The sequence below is a fragment of the Parasteatoda tepidariorum genome, chromosome 10 (assembly GCF_043381705.1).
Source record: "Parasteatoda tepidariorum isolate YZ-2023 chromosome 10, CAS_Ptep_4.0, whole genome shotgun sequence".
NCBI lineage: Eukaryota > Metazoa > Arthropoda > Arachnida > Araneae > Theridiidae > Parasteatoda > Parasteatoda tepidariorum.
In genome coordinates this window covers 50,404,383-50,410,471 of record NC_092213.1, presented here as the reverse complement: position 1 = coordinate 50,410,471, position 6,089 = coordinate 50,404,383, and the positions used below count along the sequence as shown (strand labels likewise).

At 30.5% G+C, this 6,089-nt stretch overlaps 1 long non-coding RNA gene across 1 annotated transcript in view; it reads right to left on the bottom strand.

Annotated features, from left to right (window-relative positions):
* Positions 1-3,291: 3,291 nt before the first annotated feature.
* LOC107447065 (uncharacterized) overlaps positions 3,292-6,089 on the bottom strand; it is a 6,128-nt gene continuing 3,330 nt past the window's right edge. Inside the window, exons 2-4 of the long non-coding RNA XR_011638106.1 lie at positions 5,485-5,592; positions 5,376-5,403; positions 3,292-3,430 (exon numbers count right to left, since the gene is read on the bottom strand). This is a non-coding gene — a long non-coding RNA (uncharacterized lncRNA). The remainder of the gene's footprint in view (positions 3,431-5,375; positions 5,404-5,484; positions 5,593-6,089) is intronic.

Genomic DNA, 6,089 nt, shown 5'->3' with positions numbered 1-6,089 from the left:
ATTTAAAGATGAAGGAGGAAAAACTGTCCCTCATTTTTCAAAAAAATGATGATTGATTCACCATCTGATGCATTTTGAGGTTTACAAAGCTTTGACAAATCAATAATGTGGGAAATCGGTTCTTCCTGAGAGTCATTACACATTGTAAAGGGGAAGTACCATGGAAAAACAGTTGCTATCCACCTGTAAAAGGTGTAAAAACGTATGGAAGGTGTTTTCAATATAAATGTAAACAACAACAATCTCGGAAGTTGAGTAGGTCAATACTCAACTTCCGGTTAGAAGGCTTACAGCTGCTTATTCTGCAAGGCGATATTTTCAAACATGTAATTTTGTTTCCAATAAAAGAAATAAGTTATCTAATTTCTTAGCTCAAATCTGCTGTATTTCATAAAATATTAAGTAATTCGGGTGAGTTTGGAGTGAAAATTTATTTTAGTTATTTATAGGTATATTGTTAAAAAAGATGACATGGTTGCTGTATTTAGAAAGAACTCGCTTTTTTGGCAGTCCTGATTTGGACTCTTTTTACTTGTTTACTACTGTTTTTTCTTGTTCTGAGGCGTGCACCATCATATGTTAGTGTTGTCATATTGTTCTAGCTGCGAGACTTAGTTCATTTTACAAATTATCATTTTGGTTTAATTTTCGAAGTGGGTTATTGTTGATCAGGTGATAGGTGTTTTATAAAAAAAAAAAATTTCAAAGGGTAAACTACACAGCAAAAACCACTTCGAGTTATGAACTTAGAACTCATTGTAAACACACATAATAAACCAGGTAACAAATACTATATATGCAAGAAATAGTACTAAAGAGAGGCTCAAAACAGAATGAACACATTGTGAACCAAATGCCAGTAACCCAAAAGTGCAGGCAGTAAAGAGATGCAGCGGTCTTTAGTGTAGAAAACACCATCCATAGTGAAGACAAGATTGGAATACAAGTGATTAGGGGGGTGGATTTTAAAGAAAAAGCTATTCTTGTCCAACCTGACTTTCATTTTTTTTTTTTTTTTCAGCATCAAAAAGTGTAAATTCTGTTTTGAAATTTTTAGGGGATGTAAATAAATGCTTGTGACAGCCATATATATATATATATATACAGTCAGACCATGATATAAGGTCACCCTAAGGGACATCGCAAAAGTGACCTTATAAGCGGGGTGACCTTTTAACCGATTCATTAGCAGTTCGTAACTAAGCACGTAAATAGTACACAATAAGACTTTTTAAAAATGTTAATACAAACAAAAACGATCAGCCATAAATTAAATGTTTAAGTCAATAAATTTTAACAGAATTACCTAGTAAAGAATTAAAGAAAGTTAGATTTTTAAAAAAAAAAGTGCACATACATACATTACATCTTACCTTATTTAAAATAATCATTTATGCAGGTCTGTCTTGTTTTTGGTTTCATTTTTTGAACAATGTTTTCTAGATTTTGTAACTTCTCAAAATGTTACTCAGCTCCCTCATGATTTGTAAAAAAATTTCACGTCACATTTATTGAATTGGAGGTTTCCACATGGGTTACAGCTACAGTCTCAGGACTGTCATTGTCCTCACTGTCCACAACTTGTGAAACAATTTCAGAAATTGTAGCTTGTTCGTTGGCTGTAACATTTTCCTAGAACTCGAAAGGGGTAATTGCCTTGTAAGGAAGTTAAATAGGCTTTTGTTAGAAAAGAGCTTCCCTCGCTTCAGATAAAAATGACCTTATAAGCGATAACGATTTTTAAAACTTGACCATGTATCCAATATTTTGCAACAAAGAATTCCTATTCATTGAGCCGGGACTTTGAAAAGTGACCTTATATCGAGGTCTGACTGTATATATATATATTTTACAATTTCATGTGAATGCTTGCTCCTGAAAATTCTCAAATCTTAAAATCTATTTTTCTGAAAATCAACCTTCATGGACATAAACCATTTATTCCCTACCTTGATCCTCATTTGTAGTTCAATAGTACTGAAGAATTGTGAGTACTTAGTAATTCATTTAAGAATGTAGGGTTTATCCTTATGATCATTTTCCAAAATAGCATCATATTCGACCTTTCCCTCTTCTTCTTGATTATAATATCTCTCATGACTAGGATGCAAGTTGGGTAAATTTCCACTAATTATGAGTGTTTTCTTCTAAAATCTGAAATTTTTTCAAAATGCTCAAAAAAGGGATTTTTTTTTTTAGAATTTTTACTTTTTAGCAATTAATGCTTTTTTGAAGCTTTGAAATTGATAATTTATAGCTGATAAAACATTTAAAAGAATAGAATTGGAGACAAACAAAATCATGTCAAGTAATTCAATCATTCGGATTATAAATTAAGGATACTATCCTTCCTTAAAATGCCATAAGTATTCAAAAGAATGAAAAAATTTAGTAAGCCTTATTCTTAGTAAGAAAATTTACTGAAATATGAGAGTAACACAAGCTATTACACTTGACAATAAAATTTCTAAATACTTTATGCTCAAAAACAATGTTGGCTAGCTATTTGTTGAATGATGAAACATAAATTAGAATAATTCAACAATGTAGAATATTTTCGCACTGAAATTCTGTTCATTTGAATATGGATATTAATATTGCATGAAATTTAAAGCACGACTGTTAAATCTGTTCTTTTATGTGCTTTTATTTTATTATTTATGTCATGCACAAATGTTTCAATGGAAAACACTTTTGTGCATCTTCCTCAAATTTTGGTCCTTTTTTTCCTGCAACAAACTTCGACCCTACTATTTTTTGCATGAAATTTTGTTTTTTACATGTGAACATTTAAACTTAAGCTCACTACCTACATTCAGTAAACTTTTTTAAAAGCAATAAATTATAAGAAAAATCTATGTATAGTTAGCTTGACTAAAATGTAAAATGAAATAAACAATTAAAATTATATGTTTGAAAAATTAGCAAAATTTTTTGTTTACTCTGAACATTGCCCACTCATATCTAACCTTTAAGATAAGAGAAGAAAATTGTGTTGCCTCTTAATTTTCATGTACGCACACTTTTGTAATTTGCCATATTTATCACACAAATATAGTGCAATTTAAAATTAAGTTAAATGTAATTCCATACTCGTAAAATATTTTTTTTATTAAATTATAATAAACAAATATTGTGAAATATTTTAATGAACTATACACTGTTTATACTTTATAAGAGAACTAGTCTCTGTTTTTACTACCATGTATTATATTTACAGTGTTATGAACTTTTTTTAACTTCATATTCTTCATTTATGATGTCTCTAAGCTTTCCCCAATCTTTTCCAAAGGTGATGTCTATACTGTCATCATAACACCCACATTCCTTTGCGTATACATCACATGAACAACCTTTTGGATGACAGCAATGTTTTGGCCCTTCCCCTAACGTGAGCTTCGAGCAACTTTCCTCCTCCTTTGCGCATTGACTGAAAAGATACTTAAATTTTAAAAAGATCTACATTCTTATTGGTATCAATTGATAATTGAAGAGATAAATGGATTGAAGAGGCATCTAACATTTAAAAAAAATTAGTTATTGTTGCATATAGTGGAAGTATGAAATGACTCTATTTCAAAACAATAACATCATAATTAAAGTTAGTTATGAAAAAGTTATTAAAAAGTGATGAAGCTTCAAGCGAGATTCAGTCTAGGTTATGCATTTTCTGGGGGGAAAAAATGAAAGTAAAAAGCTCTGCAGGCTGATTAGTTTTATAATTGAAGTAATAAGTGAAATGAACGAAGTAATTAACTTTTAAAACAAATTTGGTTGTTTAAAGCTGAACACGGTGGAACACAAAATATGTTGCACAAACATACGTACTATGATTTCGATTTCATAATGAAAAACAAAGAGTGTTTAAACACAAAAAAGATATCCTAAAGCAAAAAAGATGCAGAAGAAATTAAACAGAAATTTTAGAATTTTTCAAAAAAAGAAATGTCTGACAAATCTAGCTTAATTAGCAGTTTTTAATGGTTTTAGCAGAAAGAAAGTCGTACTTAAAACTCAAATTCGCTATGCCGGGCCATGGAAAATTCTAAAAAAAAAAAAAATCTCTTTTTTCTTATTATTAAAAAGTCTATCTGAAAGTAAAGTTGGTCAGATGGGTCCAAGTTAAGCATTAAACAGTTGACTTATTGGAATAAATTGACAACCCGTGATCACATTTTATGAAATAAAATTATCAAAAAAGTAAAAACAGAGGCAAATATTTAATTAGAAAATATGTCATTTACATTCCGCCCCTGAAGCATTGTGCATTTATCTTCTAAAGAAAACGAACCGCATTTGAGTAATGAAGAAAGGAAACTTTCATTGTTAGCTTGGTGACAAGGGGTTGATCAGTTATCTTTAAGGGTTCGAACCTGGGTTACCTCAATGCTCTACTTCTTTAACATTCTTGGCTGAGAAGTGAGAGGTCGAGGTTATTCTAATTTTTATTACCCTTATTAATTTTTTTGTTCAAAACATCCTATTTTAAGCTAACAATAGAAAAAAGATTATTACCATACATCAGCTACAAGTGATATTTTAAATTGAGATATAATTAAATTCTTTCAGAAGAAAAGAGAGAAACAAGATCAGAGTAAGTCCATTTTTATTAAAGTGTTGAAATCAAAACTGAAATAAGGCCTAAAAAAATTTATTACTTCTCAGAACCTCATCTCGCAGATGCTTTCTAACTTCCTATTAATAAGATTAGATTGGGCTATTCAGTATTTCATAACTTCTGAACTAAGATATTTTGATAGCCAAGTCTGCCATTATATATTTGAAAGTGTAAAGAGTATTAATGGTCATATGGTACATAAATAATTTATTAACGTACACATACAGGTGAATTCATAGTCACTGCTCTCGCTAAATGTAGGTCAAACTTTTGCCAATTATAAATTATCATTACATAAACATAAGGAGTCATCAACTAATAACTAAGCAAAAGCTAATAAAATTATCAAACTGTGAAAAAAAAATTTAAATCAACAACTTTTGGTATTTGTTGCAGAATATTAAAAGATATTGTGTCAGGCTATTAAAAAAAAAACTGTTTCATAATGCCTATTGACACTTTTTGGCGATAGACTTTAGTAATAGCTTAATTCTGTTTTTAAAATTGTTTTGATATTTTTTCTTTCATTTCAGTATTAATTTGGTGGTTATTTGTGCCAAGATTGCAATAATTTTTCTAGAAGGGTTATTAAAGCTTATAATTAAAACTAATGATAATGAATCACTTCACATGTATTTATGTATCTTCCTATTAAAAAAATGTTTAATGCAAAGATATAAATAGAACCATTTAAAAGAAACTGTGAGAGAAAAAGTTTACTTATGGCTATATATTATATCTTCAAAATTATACTTGCTTTATTGTATCTTCTAAGCCTCTTCGCGCTGGAAAAAAGAAAAACGTTTAAATTATAATTTAAAGATATTTAAGTAAAGGTTCAGTGTATTATTTTAGACTTTTATTACCTTTATGCCAATAAGAGCAATTTGCTTGCAACAGCAATGAGAGAAAAAATACAAGTACCCAAAACTTCATGTTCTTCGAGAAAGTATTTTTCACAAAATTAGCACGCCCTGAAAATTTTTGAAATCATTGTAGCTATCAATAATACTTCAATAGTAAGACATTCTATATTGAAAAATATGAGTTAGATTGCTAAGTTAAAACATTTAAAATCTAAGTTATAACAGCACTTTTTTTTGAACTACAAGTTTTAAATGACTTAAAATTATCGGATTTTCATATACTTAGATGGAGTTCGAGGGGTAGAACTTTTAATTAGTGCAGACAGTAATTCAAGTTGTCTCGCAGTGGACTGATCGTTAAGACACGGTTCCCAGCAGATCACCGAAGTCAAGAATCACTGGCTGCGGGTGGGTGACCACTTGGATCAGTCTGCGTAGGGACCGAGGGTGTGCGGTATTGGTCCTCGTTAAACTGTGCTACCGTAAAGTGCTCGACTTCGCGTCGAGGTCGTTGGGCTACCGAAGCGGGGGTGCCATCCCCTCTGCAAAGGATCAAAATTGTGATGGCATGTCTTCGGATCATCCTCAGGGATGTTTCCCAGACC